The sequence below is a fragment of the Callithrix jacchus genome, chromosome 12 (genome assembly GCF_049354715.1).
Source record: "Callithrix jacchus isolate 240 chromosome 12, calJac240_pri, whole genome shotgun sequence".
Lineage (NCBI taxonomy): Eukaryota > Metazoa > Chordata > Mammalia > Primates > Cebidae > Callithrix > Callithrix jacchus.
Window position 1 is genome coordinate 45,461,070 of NC_133513.1, and position 17,060 is coordinate 45,478,129.

A 17,060-nucleotide genomic window follows, 5' to 3' on the forward strand; every position below is an offset into this window, starting at 1 on the left:
CGTGGCATCTACCTGATTCCCTTATTTTTCCCAGCTTCAGACATTCACTGCCCTTTTCTCCTAGAGCAGTGAGCCATCAGCAGCTCAAGGCCATGTTCTCCCAGATTCAGTTCTCTCCAAACGTAGGCTCCAGCCCATGCCTTCCAAATTCAAGTATTAGGTAAGCTAACTTGCTCAAAAGTCCAGTCTGTTCTGTTTTCTCTTTCTCAATCTCTCTCTCTCTCTCTCTCTCTCTCTTTCTCCCTCTGCCAGCACTTTTCACAAGAACAACCTATTTCTAAAGGCTAGATCATTAGCCCCAGCTCCCTGGGGTCTATACCTGTCATGGCCAAAGCCACAGCAGAGGAATGCTAGGGCCTCTGCCATTCTCAGAAGGGCCCTGCTCACCCTAGGGTCCACCTCTGTAAGAATGTTCCCGGGCTTCAGTCTGGTTCTGCCAGACCCTGACCTGGCCTACTTTCTACTTGGTTTTCCGTAATCAGAAATAGCAGCAGTTTAGACATTGGGCACTAGAACCTCAGATTCTCAGTTCAAATGGACTAAGACAGCGCCATGTAGACACTCCACTCTCAGCCATAAGCAGATACAACTGTCATTTCTGGTGGTTTTCAAAAATTCCAAATTTCTCAGTGTTATACATTGAGCCCAAATCCAAAGCTAGACACTTTCTAAAGATCTCAACTCCAATAACAGATCAATTTTAACACTATAAAGTGTACAGGAACTGAAGATTCGATTGCAACAGACTTGCCACAGGTGACAAACCACTTACTACTGACTGACTGTGTTCCAGGCACTGTTCTAGGAGCTGAGGACACAGCCGTGAACAAGATACACACAGCACACAAAATCAACATACAGAAGTCCATCATGTAGAAACATTAGAAATATTATAGGTATAGAAACATTATTTCTATAATGTTTTCACATGTAATATCTATATATTACATTATACATGTAATGCTGCTATTAACAACACACTATCCAAAAAAGATATCAAAAAACAATCCCATTTGCAATAGCTATCTTTACAGAGCTCCCATTCCAGGAAAGTGCCTCAATCAGGCTGCTCAAGCTGAACCCGGAATAAAAGAAGGAGGATAACGCATGTAAAGGTCTGCTCAGCCCCCAGGAGGATGCCAACCAAGAGAGGTAGGGGCACATCTGAGGCCATAGGTAGCTGCAGACAGGGCAGGAGCCTGAGCAGCACTGAGCCCCTCAGCATGAGAGCTACAGGGGCACGCAATGACTCTTAACTCACATAGAGGGCTTTGCCTCGCACCCATCTCAACACTCGAAAAGGCCTCAAGTCTCAAAGGATTTCCTGCTGCTTTGTCCTTAAAGTACACTCTGCTACTATTGCTGTTTACAAAGGATGGAAAGTAAAGCTAAATGCCCAGAACTGGTACTCAAAAAGCTTTTAGGACTTCTGCACTACACAATGGGCAGAGCTTCAGGAAAATGCAGGCTTAGTGTTCAGCAAAGCCACTCATCTGAAGCTTCGGGAAGAAGCACTGTGCTAACCTGGGGAGCCTCATTATACTACCAAAAAGGAGAGAAGGACAAACGGACAAGGTGGGCTTTGAGGCAGCTCCGAAGCTCCAGGCAGATGGGTAGATTTGTCCTAATGGGGCTCTCTCCCACAGGGCTCACACTGTCAGAGCTGAGCCCCGGGGATGGCAGAGGGGAAGTGGCCCCATCCTCCTTTTATCCTGTAGCATTGTTCTAACCCCAAACTCCAAATACAACATCCAGAGACATAATATTAAGCCTTCTTATCCATGAACATGTGTGCCTCAACACATAATTGGAGTCACAGTTCAGCCTAGGAATGGGGGTATTAGGGAAGAGGACCCCGCAGCAGCTCCAGAAAAAGAAGCCATGGCTGGTGTTGGCAGGATCCTATAAATAGCCAGAGAGGTGTCAGCCAAGAAAAGTATGAGACGCAGCTTCAAGAACAGAAGCAAGACAATGCATGAAAATGCTATGTGGAACAATAGTCCATGAAGCGCAACACCGTGGAGCCATCAGGAGCTGCTGAAGAATCTGTCAGCCAAAGGGAAAGACTCTGAGCTGTCCTCCCAGGGGCTCATAGCTGAGGAGCACATTACTGTCCATGACATCATGTCCTCTGTGCAGAACTAGGGTGAGCAGACCTCCTATCTCTGGGATTTATAAATGGTTTCCAGGAAGGATTTCAACAGAGCATTGGAAAGATCTAATTAGTATACCAATGCTGCATGTTACTGATTTTAAGAACCTAAGCACACATTTTACGTTAATCTCTCTTAAGCATCATTTTTAAAAATTATGCTCAAGACCTCTAATCATCTCTAACCAAGACTCTTACCCATATGTGTGTAAAACCACTCTGCTGAATTTTTGTTGGTTGTTTACAGGGAATAGTCTGGAACATCTCTACAAGAGGCAGCCTTCAATTTGCAAAGACTCAGTATCAGCTGCCCCTTCTAGACCTCTAATTTCTATGGATATGGAAAATGAACCTGAAATGTTTCTTGAGTGATTCAAAATCCTGATTAAGTCCCAGAGGCCATGAGCAGTGCTGGTAAGTTGTGTCTCTGCCCTTCTTCAGCCCTGAAAGAGAAATAAGGCTGGGGAGTATCAAAGGGCAGCTTTGGTTTTCTAGAGACCTGAATTAAAATGCTGAAATGAGGGGCACCTAATGCTTATGAAAATATTTCTCAGAAATTCATCAAGCAGATCAAGGGGAATTACGCTAAAACTTGAGGAGGGTGAAGAAAAATAAAGTCTAGTAAAACTAAATCTAATGCTCTGGGAGGATGAAAACTTTGCCAGAGAAAGAAAAGTCCAGTTATCTTCAACTAAATTAATGTTGAATTGCTTAAGTTGGGTGGATACCTACATGGTCATTCATTGCACAATTTTATATTTTGCAAATACCCAAATATTTCAAAGTAAAACTTTAAAAGAAAAAAAAAGTTTAAAATAAAAAAAAATGAAGAAAAGAAAGAAAGAAGGGAGGAAATGGCGGAAGGTTTTGAGGAAAATATCACTGGTTAGAAGTTTTGAACCTCCCATAGCAAGGTACTCACACCCAAAATGGGGTTCAAACCTCACAGATGACACAAGAGTTCTCGTTAAACCTACTCTCCCACCGTGCACCTCTTCTGTTTTTCCTACTTGCTAATTAATTCAAATACCACAAAATTTACCTATAGAGTTTAGTAAAGTTACAGGATAGAAAATCACGCCAAATCAGTAGCATTTCTACACACTAACAGCAAACTCTCTGAAAAAGAAAGACATCAAGAAAACAACCCCATTTATAGTAGCTACAAAAGAATTCTAAGGAGTAATTGTAACCAAGGAGATGAATAACCTGTACACCAAAAAGTATAAAACATTGAAGATGTATCCAGATAGAGGGATCCAAGATGGCTGAATAGGAGCAGCTCTGGAGTGCAGTTCCCAGTGAGAACAACGCAGAGGGTGAGTGATCACCGTATTCAAAATGAGTTTTTACTGCCCACAGACCAGGAGATTCCCAAGCTGAAAAGTGCCACGAGTTTCCAGCATGACTGTTTCAGCTGGCACAGTGGGTATCTGCACACAACCTCACACAAACCTGGGCGGCTGTTTCTACTGGCTCCTGGAACCACTGGGAGGCAGAGCCGCCCATTCAACATAAAAGGGGCTGAAAAAGGGAGCCAGGTGATCTGGCTCAGCAGGTCCCACCCCAACAAAGACCAGCAATCTGAAACGCAGAACAGAAAATCAAACACTGCATGTTCTCACTCCTAAGTGGGTGTTGAACAATGAGAACACATGGACACAGGGAGGGGAGCATCACACACTGGGGTCTGTTGGGAGGGACTAGCAGAGGGACAGCAGGGGATAGGGAGGTTGGGGAGGGATGACATGGGGAGAAATGCCAGATATAGATGATGGGGGGATGGAGGCAGCAAACCACATTGCCATATATGTACCTATGCAACAATCCTGCATGTTCTGCACATGTACCCCAGAACCTAAAGTTCAATAAAAAATACCTATCTATAAAATACAATTTTTAAAAAACTGCAAAACATTAATGAAAGAAATTGAAAAAGGCATAAATAAATGAAAAAATATCCTGTTTTCATGGGTTAGAAGAATTACTATTGTTAAAATGTCCATATTACCCAAAGGGATTTGCAGATTCAATGCACCCCTATTAAAATTTCAATGACATTATTCAATTAAATAGAAAAACAACCATAACATTTGTATAGAAGCACAAAAGACCACAGGAAAAAAAGGGCAGCTAGAATTTTTATATCATGTCAAATCTATAGTTTATATGAGAGTGTTGCCATCTTAATTAATATTAAGCCTTCTGATACATGAACATAAAATGTTATTTTGGCCTTCTTTAATTTCTTCCAACAATGTTTTGCAGTTCTCAGTGTATAAGTCTTATAGTTCCTTTTATTAAATTTATTCCTAGGCATTCTGTGTATATAGAATATACTAAGTTAATTATTTTCTTACTGTAAATAGAATTATTTTTGTTCCATTTTCAGATTGTGTATTGCTACTATATAAACATATTGGGGTTTATATACCGATCATAAACCTACAACCTAGCTAAATTTGTCTTAGGCTTGTGATCATTTATGATATGTCTACATTTTAGTTTTTTCATCTTTAACCTGGAGTTTGTTGAGCTTCTTGGATGTGTAGATTAATATTTTTCATCACATTTAGGAATTTTAGGGCCATTATCCAAATATGCTTTCTCCCCCCCGCTTTCTCTCTGCTCTCCTTCTGAGACTCCTGTTATGAATTGTTGTACTTCATGGTGTCATGTGGGTCTCTCTAAGGATCTGTTCATTTTCATTATTTTATCTTTCTTCTTCTCAAACTGTGTAATCTAATTGTCCTATTTTCACATTTGCTGATTCTTCTGCTAGCTCATATCTGATGTTGAGCTCCTCTAGTAAATGTTTTCAGTTATTAAACTTTGCAACTCCAGAATTTCTATTTGCTTCTTTATGGTTTTTGTCTCTATTGATATTTTCTATTTGGTGTGACACAGTGCTTGTGATTCTTTTTAATTCTTTAGACATGGTTTTCTTTATTTCTTTGAACATACTTACGATAGCTGATATAAAGTGCTTGCTAAGTAAGTCCAACATCTGGGTACCATCAGAGACAGTTTCTACGAAAACTGTTTTTCTTATACATAGACCATGATTTCCTGTTTCTTCGCCTGTCTCATAAGTAATTTTTGGCTGAAATTTGAATAACAGAACATGACAACTCTGGAAGTGAGATCTGACCCACTCTCCCAAGCTTTACTATTACTGCTGTATTTTGTTGTTACTATTGTTATAGCTGTTTGTTTGTTTGTTTGGTGACTTTCCTGGACTAATTCTTTAAAGTCAGTATTTCCTGTACCGTGTAATCACTGAACTCTGCTTGTCTAACTTAGTGGTCAGATAATGAGAGAACACAATTTTTTTTAAATGCCTCCAAGCAATCAGTCTTCTACCTTTGCAGAGGAGCTCTGTGTGTATGTTGAGTCATGCCTTCAGCACTAGGGCAGTTTAAAACTCTGCCTTAGCCTTCACTTCCTACTTGAGCAAATCCTTTAGGTCTGCCAGAGTTGAGACATGAGAACTACCTTAGGTATTTTCTCAGCATGTGCACAGTCTTGGCCATGATCATGGCTTTCTAGATCTGCAGAAACATATCAGAGCTTTTAAAATCCTCTATGGCCATTTCATTTCTTAAATTTTTCTTCTAAGTTTTTTGGTCAGCTTCTTATTTGCCCCAGGTTGTATCTCTACTTCAGGCAGCTTCAATATTTAAAAACTAGCACTGATAATTTTTGAAAAATGCCCTGGAGATACAGTACTTCCTTCTGAGTAAGCTCTAAATTGAGGAAAATAATAACAACTTGCAAACTGGTCATTTTTGGGAAATTGGCAGACATATCAAATAATGATAGTTCTCTAGAGATGGGGCTTTTGTGGGAGCTCTAACTTAGTCTGCCCCATCCAGTGGCTGATAGTGCTCATTTTCACATGCCCTGTGGCTACAAAGACTCTAATGTTCATGCTTCTGTGGAAAGAAGTTTGAGAATAGAAAAGGTTGAAATGCCACAGAGCTCACTGTTCTTCCTGACAGTCAGTCATTTTTTTAAATATACATTCTTTATAATCTCAATAGCTTTTGGTTAATTTTCAGAGTTCTAAAATAGTCAATGTTGACAGTTTTTGTCAGTGATTTTGCTGCCTTTATGAAGGAGTGGAGTTATGAAAGTCCTCACTTCACCATTCTAGAAGTTTTGTCATAAATAGCTTTTATTTTTTTAAATATATTCCTTCAATACCTAGTTTCATATATATGTGTGTGTGTATGTGTGTGTGTGTGTGTGTGTGTAACTACATGAATTGGATGGTGAGTAACCACAGTAAACACAGATCACTTCTATGAGAGATGATCACAAAAGTCTTCAAAAAAGCAGTAACCCTTGAAAAGTGCTAGGAATTTCAATAAGCAGAAGTGGAACAGAAGAGCACCTTGGAATAAACATTCTGGCTGCATTCATAACGTTTAAAGATCCTTCCAATGAAAAACTCTGGTTGCTACTGTATTTCTGTGCCCATTCTCTTTTGTCTTGTAGGGTTTCTGCTGAGAGATCCACTGTAAGTCTGTTGGGTTTCCCTTTATGGGTAACCCAACCTTTCTCTGTGGCTACCATTGGCATTTTCTCCTTCATTTCAACACTGGTGAATCTGACAATTATGTGCCTTGGAGTTGCTCCTCTCGAGGAATATCTTTGTGGTGTTCTCTATTTCCTGGACTTGAATGGTGGCCTAGCTTACTAGGCTGGGGAAGTTCTCCTGGATAATATTGTGAAGAGTGTTTTCCAGCTTGGATTCATTCTCTCCATCATATTCAGGTACACCTATCAAAAGTAGATTAGGTCTTTTTACATAATCCCATATTTCTTGGAGGCTTTGTTTATTTCTTTTTACTCTTTTTTCTCTATTCTTGCCTTCTCATTTTATTTCATTGAGTTAATCTTCAATCTCTAGTATCCTTTCTTCTGCTTGGTTGATTCAGCTATTGAAACTTATGTATGCTTCATGAAGTTCTCATGCTGTGTTTTTCAGCTCCATCAAGTCATTTATATTCTTCTCTAAGCTGTTTATTCTAGTTAGCATCTCCTCTAACCATTTTTCTAGGTTCTTAGTTTCTTCGCATTGGGTTAGCACATGTTCTTTTAGCTCTGAGAAGTTTGTTATTACCCACCTTCTGAAGCCTGTTTCTGTCAATTTATCAGATTCATTCTCTATTAATCTTTCTTTGATCCCTAGCTAGTGAGGAGTTGTGATCCTTTGGAAGAGGAGCGGCATTCTGGTCTTTGGTGTTTCCATCCTTTTTGCACTGGTTTCTTCCCATCTTAGTGGCTTTATCTACCTGTTGTCTTTGTAATTGGTGACTTTCGGATGGGGTCTCTGAGCAGACATCCTTCTTGTTGATGATGAAGTTATTTCTTTCTGTTTTTTAGTTTTCCTTCTACCAGTCAGGCCCCTCTGTTTTAGGACCACTGGGCGTCCACTCCAGATCCTGCTTGCCTGGGTATCACCCGTGAGGGCTGCAGAACAGTAAGGGTTGCTTCCAGTTTCTTCTTCTGTTATCTTCATCCCAGAATGGTACCTGCAAGATGTCAGCCTGAGCTCTCCTTTATGAGGTGTCTCTTTGGGTATACAGGGGTAGGGGAGCTGCTTGTGGAGACAGTTTGTCCCTTATAGGAGCTCAAGTGCTGTGCTGGGAGCTCCATTGTTTCATGCAGAGATGCTGGGCAGGTACTTTTAAGTCTGCTGCAGCATAACTCAAAACCGCCTCTTTTCTCAGGTGCTCTGTCCTAGGAAGGTTGGGGTTTATTTATAACTTTCTGATGTGCTGCTGCCTTTTTTCAGAGATGCCCTGCCCCACATGGAGTAGTCTAGTCACAGTATGCCGGCAAAGGGTTGCTGAGTTACCGCAGACTCTGCCCAGCTTCAGTGTGAACTGCCTCAGTACTGGCAGACTACCTCGGTAGTGGTGGTCACCCTTCCCCACACTGAGCTGGACCATCCTGGGTTCAGCTGAGCTTGCTGCAAAACTCTCAATTCATAGCGTTTCAGATTGCTCATTTTGTGGGGGTGGTACCTGCCAAGCCAGATCGCCTGGCTCCCTGTCTCTGCCCCATCACTTTCAGTGGAATGGGCTGCTCCGTCTCCCAGCCATTCCAGCTGCTAGTTGAAATGGCCACCAAGATTTGTGTGAGTTTCTGTGCACCAAGCTGGCACTAGCTGAAACCACCATGCTGAAAACTCATGGCACTTTTTGGCCTGGGAATCTCCTGGTCTGTGGGCAGTGAAAGTTTGTTTGGAAATGCAGTGATTAGTCACTCTCTGCATTGTTCTTTCTGGGAACTGCACTCCAGAGCTGTTCCTATTCGACCATCTTGGATCCTCTCCCCTCAATAAATTACATTTTAAATAAATCAGTCTAGATTTTATTCACTGGCCATCAACACTGCACTTAAAATGTGGCCTCTGAAAAGGCCATCAGTCTCCCTGGAATCCTCTTAGTGCAAGGAGTTATCAGGTTTTGTAGCAGCATCCAGAGCAGGCAGGGGAGACATACCAGGCACTTTAGTCCTTTGCATTTTCCTCCTAACCAAGTCCTTGGGCATTTGAAGACATGCGAGTAAGAGCAGCATTTTCCTTGGGTGGCCTGCAAGACACTCTTACTGCATATTTCAAGCAGAATTCATTATCCTCATCCTGGACACCTGCCCTGGCTCCTGTACCTATCATCTCAGCAGCATTCCTTCTACCTGGCAGCCCATATGAACATTCTGGAGTGGTTTTTATACTCTCCCTCTATCCTTACCTGCCAACTTTTAATCTGCCACTAAATCCTGTCCAGTCTGCATTGGCAGTGCTGAGGGAGTAATCTCCATACGCACTGGTGGTCCAGGGTGTCATCATCTCCCTGCAGGGCTCCTGCTGAGACTTTATGTCTGTACTGTGTCCTCCAGGGCCTGCTCTTCCACACCACTGCCAGCAGAACCCAGTGCCATCACTTCCCCCAGAGAATGCTGCCTACCCCAGTCCTATGAGATGAAGTCTCGACTCTTTAGCTCTATACACATGACCCTTGACATATGGTCTGGCCACAACCCTCTTTACCACCTCATCTCCCAATACTTCCACCCTAGGCATTCATACCATTTGTCAGATAAACCTGGTTTCCAATCCTTGCTTTTACATACAGCTGCTTATTATCTCTGTCTGAAAATACGTGGGGTTTTTTTCTTTTTTTTTTTGGAGTTTCACTCTTGTTGCCCAGGCTGAAGTACAATGGCATGATCTTGGCTCACAGCAATCTTCACCTCCCAGGTTAAAGCAATTCTCCTGCCTAAGACTCCTGAGTAGCTGGGATTACAAGGTGCCCACCACCATTCCCAGCTGACTTTTTGTATTTTCAGATTCGGGGTTTCACCATGTTGGTCAGGCTGGCCTGTAACTCCTGACTTCAGGTGATCCACTAGCCTCACACTCCCAAAGTGCTGGGATTACAGGCATGAGCCATCATGCTGGCAGAAAATATGTCTTAATTCTGCTTTACCTTGCACATGCCTGCATGGTTGCAGATCTAAATTAAATGTCATCATCTTTTGTTTTGTAATTGTTATTATAATTATATTCAGAAGTATTTTTTTGAGATGGTTTCTTATTATGTTGCCCAGGCTAGTCTTGAACTCCTGGGCTCAAGCAATCCTCCCACTTCTGCCTCCCAAGTAGCTGGAACTACAGACGTGTGATTGCACCTGGTTGTATTCAGAATTACTGAGCACTTACTGTGAACCTATGTGCCAAGTACTGTATGTCATCTCATTTAAGATCACACCAACCTTATGAGTTATGCACATGAAGAACTGAGCTGAGACTTAGAGAGGTGAATTTGCTCATTTCACACAGATGGAATTTCAAAGACAGTGCCTAATGCTGGTGCTCATAACCCCATGAGCCCCTGGAGATAAATCCAGAGAGCCCCTCCTGAGGCTCTGTGCCATAAAGCTCCACTCCATGACTTCTATCCACCCTTGTGCTATAGCACCATGCATGGAATAAGATGTACCTATTTAATCTTATTTGAATCCTGATCTTTAAAAATCAACTGTTCAAAAAGACACTTATTTGTAGGACAGCCAAGACAAACTTGAACTCTCACTACATATTTGATGATACTGAGGAATTATTAATTATTAATACTGTGATTATTTTTTAAAGCTGTGATTATATAGAGGCATGCTAGACTATTTAGAGATTAAATTATATGAAGTCGAGAAATGCTTGAAGGAACAATATAAAGAGATAGGAAACAACTTTTGGCATTATGTTGATAATTATTTTAAATGGGTGGCACATTCATGGGGGTTCATTCTCTCTCTTTTTTTTTAACCGACGGGGTCTCTCTCTGTTGCCCAGGCTGGAGTGCAATGGTGCGACCAAGGCTCACTGCAGCCTAGACCTCCCAGAATCAAATGATCCCATCACCTCAGCCTCCGGGTAGCTATGTCTATAGGTGTGCACCACCATGCCCAGCTTCTTTTGTTGTTGTGTTGTTTTGTTTTGTCTTGTTCTGTTTTTTAGAGAGACAGGATTTCACTATGTTGCTGATGGTGGTCCTGAACTCTTAGAGGCAAGCAATCTGCCCACCTCGGCCTCGCAATTTGCTAGGATTAGAGGCATAAACAACCATGTCCAGGCTCGTTTCATTATTTAGTATGTATGTGTTAGAAATTCTGTATGTTAGAAATTCTATATGTGTTAGAAATTCTGTATAATGAAAATATCCTACGGACTCCCTCAAACAAAGGGGTTTGAGTGTTTGCTTATCCTCCTGCTTTTCAGTTCTTGAAGAGCAGAGGACGTCTGCGTCTCAGTCAGCTTTGAATCTGCACCACCAGCACGGTAACTTGCATGAAGTAGAAAGTCAGCGTCTCCTGAATGATGAGGTGGTTACTATGAAAGTCCCTTCTAAAGGAGGGGAACGATGCTTCCTTTCCTCCTGACAGTCCTACTTCAGCCACTGGCACAATGCATGGGCCCTCGGGGAGAGCTGAGGCCAGCCGCTAAAGGTGGACACGCTGTTCCATCCCAGTTCCCTTGCTTCTATGGCATTTCTATCTGGTTCATCTTGGGTTCCTGTAGGACTTCTCTTCCTCTGGACACTGAACCAGCTGCTTCTCAACTCAGTGGCTTGCATTTCTCTACGTGCTCTGCTTGCTTTTGTGAGGTAGCCCTCAGGTCCCAGCCAGGCTCAGCTAACACCACAGTTTAACAAGGAAGGGATTAGGTCTTACCCTTTAAAATGTGACTGCTGGCCCCATGCCAATGGCTTGGTTTGACAGCTGGACCTATTATGGATGTGAATAATTTGAAACTTGTATTCTTTACAGCAACGCAAATTTATGAGCAGAGACTGAGTCTCAGAGAATAGGCTCATTCAGCACATCCATTCCCCACTTTCACCTGCTGCTACAGGTCCTTTGTCAGAGGGCCAGAGCCCACTTCTCTGGTGCATGGGACTTCCCAAGGCTCACAGCTGAGGCTGCCTGGGGAATTCAAGGCAGCCTTGGTGTTTCTCCAGCAGTCAGGCTTTTGCTGCACTCAAGTCTCTATGCTTCCTAGTCACCTACAGCCACCCTGCAGAGAAAGGCAGGGCCCTCCCTGCTAAGTGCCAAGTGGTGGAGGGCAGCAACAGGCCGGCTGGCTGGGGTCAGAGAGCAAGCAAGGCACTCCTCCAACCCATCAGACTCTGAAGAGTTTTAACATTTGATCAAGATTCACAACAGTCTCCAACGCAGGAGGAGACAGCCTCAATGAAGAGGAGAATTGGCAAGCTGAAAAGCACCCAAATCAGTTAAGAAACTCAGGCAAGCGAGGCATTCTCAGGAGCTCCCACAGTTTGAGGCTCCATCCTCCTTGATGCTGGGCAAATAACATGTGCTCTAGTTGTATCAAGTCCAAATCTCCATCTGAGAGAGACAGCGGCAGCTCAGAAGTAGCTAAAGAGATGGCATGAGCGGGGAGGGTGTTCTAGAGAGAACCAGCTACGTGGTGGTACAGAAGTGGTAGAGGCTGTGAGCCACCACCAAAAACCATCCGGAATGAAGGACTTACTTCTCCAACTGCTGGGAACGCTGCAGCCCAATGTCCTCAGCTGTCAGCCTCTTCAGGGAGTGACTCCACTGAAGGAAGACTCCTTGCTCAGGACATACCCGCTTCTCAGGGTAGCGTACATCCCATGACTGATGCACAGGGTGGTGTAAGAGCTTCACTCAACTGGGTCACTCTGCCCAACTGAGCACAACCCTGTGGACTCATCCCACCTTCAGAGTTCCCTCTAGGGTCAGCTGAGGTTTTCATCAGGAGACTGAATCACAGACTGACTTCTCCTTCTACCCAATCCTGCTTTCTTCCCTACCCTTTCCTTCTCTGCCCTTCCTTTCCCTTTTTTTCTAAGAATGCACATGGTGGGGATATGGCATGGTAAAGTTGGTACAGCCACAGAAGGAGGTGAGAAAAAGGCTTGGAAAGAAGAGGTTTATTACACTCACAGATCCCAGCAAGAAGCCCAGGCATAAAGTCTCAGCAAGAGCCCTGCAGGGAGATGGTGACACCCTGGACCACCAGTGAGTGTGGAGATTACTCATTCAGCATTGCTGATGCAGTCTGGACAAAATTTAGTGACAGACTAAATGTCAGCAGATAAGGAGAGAGGGAGACTGTATAAAAACCATGATAGAATTTCTGCCAGGTAGAAAGGATGCTACTGAGATGATAGATACAGGAGCCCGAGCAGGTGTCCATGATGAAAATAATGAATTCTGCTTGTTATATGCAGTAAGAGTAGCCTGCAGGCCACCCAAGGAATCTGTGAGTGTAATAAATGCTATGCAGGGCCACAGAGAAAGCACCAGGCTTTGGTCAAGTAGGAGAAGGTAGGAATGAGACAAAGTCCAGGCCACAGCCTTCACCGGGCTTTCCATGGCATGACAGAGTGAACAGCATAGGGCTGGCTAATCTGAATAATTCTAGTGAGCTGTGGGTTACAGGAGTGATACCTTGCCTGATACCTTGCCCTGAGATGATTCAGCGCAGAGAAAATGTGGGCTTGAGGGTACATTAGCTAAGAAGGTGGCAGGGGATATAAACTTGGGATGAATTGATTTGCATATGAAAGGAATGTTCACAGGTAAATTGTGATCGTCCTTAGGAATTCGCTAGCCCTGGGAGGAGCAGTCTCTCCTCAGGTCTGTAAGGCCCCCAAATACCAAAGCATTGGGAACATGGAAAATAAAAACACAGTTAATGCATTGGCTTTGCAGTGAGTGGATGCCAAATGGACAAAATACAGAATCTAAGAAAACACAATTAAAACACCCTTCCCCTTCCCCTCCTTAGCTGTTGATGCCCAAAGCGCTGCCTAACAAACCTTCTGAGCTCCACATTCCCATCCTGCATGTCTCCTGTGTGCCGAAGACTGCGAACAGAGCCGGTAATAGAGAGTGAGCAAGTTCACCTTCAAGATGCTCGACAGAGACACACATATGTAGTTGCTCAATTGTTTGATACAGCACACGGCATGCTGGTTAAGAGTAAAGCTTTCGAGTGAGAGAGACCTAGTTTCAAATACCACCACTGCATTTACTAGCTGTGTAATTTGGAGAAAGTCACTTAACCTTTCTATGCTTCAATTTCCTCACCTGTAAAATGTTAACAATTACACCAATTGAACTGGTTGTCCTAGAGATTAAATGAGATGTGATATGAAAAGAGTTTATTACAGTGTTAGGTCTAATACATGATGCTATACAACAACAACAAAAAAAAACCAAAGTATTCCTGAGAAAACAATAGCACAGACAAAGGGAGGTTTAATTCTATCGGAGGGTAGGAAAGGAAGACTTCTCAGAGGCAGTAAGGTCTGACTTTGGAAATGTAGGACAAGTATGGACTTGTTTAAGCAGACACAAGGTGGAGAATGTGATGGTAATTTTGGCCTAAAATGCCATTAGGTTGTCCATGACAGAGCTTCTCTTAATCAAGCATTAAAATCCCATGACAGTGGAGAAAAGCTCAAAAATATATAGCAAGGGATTCCAGGGTACCACAGAGTCTAAGAATCCTCTCTTGGTAATAGTGACACAGAACCACCACCATCAATGAGGCCCAGGCTGTCAAGAGACCCTCATGCAGATAAAGTGGAACTACAGCAAAGGATCTGCATCGGTTAGGAGGTGCTCAGCTGCAAGTGACAAAAGACCCCACAAGCACTCCAAGGCTGAGGAGATGCATTCTCACAAGACAGTCCAAGGGCTGGGCATCCCACCCCTGTTCCACAGTGGCCCTGGCTGGCCTCGTACATACATTGGCTCTGTCCTCACGAAGCCTTCCCTAACCACAAGGCAGCTTCAGCAACTCTATACACTGTGTCTGATACAGCAAAGTCTGGAAACAGAGAAGGGGAGCTGTTCTTCCTTGTGTCTCTTTTTCCAGAACAAAGAAATCTTTCCTGTAAGTTCTCCACACCCCACTGATCAAAATTATGCTTCCTGCCTCTGTCAATAACTGCTAGTAGTAATTTAGCATGTGTGTATGTCATCTTTTTACCTTAACTAGCCATGTCTTCCTTTATTGAGCTAGCCCATTGTTTGTTAACAGCTACACAGAGCTCCATTAGTGGAATGAAAGTAAAATTACCACTATAGACAAATCAAAATCCACCTTCCAGGATTTTGAGTCTATCTTATCTAGATCAGAGATCTTGTGCAGAATGGGGTAGATATCTGCACAAAACCAGAAACCTGCATATCAGAAGACACTGTTTTAAAAAATGAGCCAGCCCCAACATGGTGAAACCCTGCCTCCACTAAAAATACAAAAATCAGCCGTGCATGGTGACATGCGTCTATAATCCCAGCTACTCAGGAGGCTGAGACAGGAGAATTGGTTGAACCCAAGAGGCGGAGTTTGCAGTGAGCCAAGATTGCGCCAGTGCACTCTAGACTGTGCAACAGGAGTGAAACTCCATCTCAAAAAAAAAAAAAAGCCAGCCCAATACATAAAAACAGAAAGTTAAGGGGAAATGTAATATATGACACATGCCAAGTTACCTATTATGTAAAACACAAACAAAACTCCATCTCTCTCCATATATATGTGTGTGTATATGTAAGAACATCCATGCGTGCAAGTATGTGCATTCATGTGTCTAAGTATATATGTATATCTGTGTGTATATTTCCGTAGTAAAGAATGAAATGAAGTCTTGAATGTAGGGCAAAGGGGTTTCAATTGAAAAATGATAAAATAAGGAAATCACTAGAGCATAGCTGCACTTTTCAAATAGTTGGTATGGAAAATTATCCAAGTTGAGGTTTGAATCAGGGAGACTGAGGATTGTGAGGCACCTGTAGGGTTGTAGTGAGTGTCGATGAGACATGATGGATTTGGATGAGAAACATTTAGAGGAGAGATTTAGAGTGATCTGGTACCTGTATAGAGAGTCTCAGAAATAAATATATAAATAACAATGACCAACATTAACCAAAAGTGATTATGTAGTACCTGATGATGGTGGAAAATGGTAGATAGAGGTTAGACAGATGATAGATAGATGATAGATAGATGATAGATAGATAGATAGATAGATAGATAGATAGATAGTAGATAGATAATAGACAGATAGATAGATAACTATTCATTTGAACCTTACTCATATTCCTAGACAGAAGGTGCTATTTTTGTCCCATCTCACAAATGAGGAAGCTGAGGCACAGATAGATTGAACAATTTATTCAAGGTCACAGCTAAGGAATGAAATTAGAAGCTCGTACCCACACAGCCTCCCACTTGAGCCAAGCATTTTCATGTTAGGGAGTTGGTCTTTGAAGATTGGAGAAAAGATAGGGCCACAGCTCTCATGGGGCTTCCTCTGGAAAATGTCCTATCTCTGTGACTTTTGTTTACTCACTTATTCATTCAGGTGTTTCTTCTTTACAGCCTAAACATTCGCAAAACACAATTCCCCACTGGCTGCCACTGACTTTTTAGAGCATATGCAGTGCTGACTTCAGAGTGAATTGTCAAGTGTGATCCTGTTGAAGATGCAGACTGCCTGATCAAGCACCAACACTGTCACAGGCACCTCAGAGACTTTTGTGGGGTCCAAACCAGTTTCTCCCTTGGCCTTCGGCCACTCTTTCCCTGAACAGGTATTCCATATTTAGGGCCTCAAGGCCTCTTTTGCTCCCTCTGGATGGGGGGTGCTTTCCCCTGGGTTCTGACACACCTCTCAGGGAAGCTGAGCTGTTTCTTTCCCACTACCAAAGGATTTCTTACTAGGATCCTTACTCGAAGCCCCCACCCCTAACCTGGGTGGGTTGGTCTAACCAAGATTGCCTTAGAATTATAAAAGAAATGGCACGCCACTTCCAAGTCCCATTTCCCACCCCCGGTCCACACTTCCCATTCTCTACTCCAGCTAGAACTGCTGAGCTGAGTCCCGTCAACTTGCATTCATGAGCAAAATAAATGATGGCTATTGTTTCCAACCACCAGGGAAGTTCATTTTATACCAGTAGGTGTAATTAGAACATGTCATCATCAAACACAGTCAATCAATTAATATAATTATATGTGATAATATTTATATGTGACCCCCCCAACAGGCATTTGATACAACTAAACATTTATTCCTTATTAAGGACTCTTTGTAAGTGATGAAGAAGAGTCCCTTATTATGGTCATGAATCTCTGTCCAAAGCTATGAATTAATATTAATATCCTACACACTGTGTACCACTGTAGACATTCATTCCCATTGAAATCTGAAGAAAAAAAGACATCAAAATTACATGATAGCATCCTGGAAGTCTGAGCCAATACATTAAAATGTGAAAAATAAATTAGAGGTATAATATCATCAGGGAGATCAAATTAACAATAATCACAGATCATATG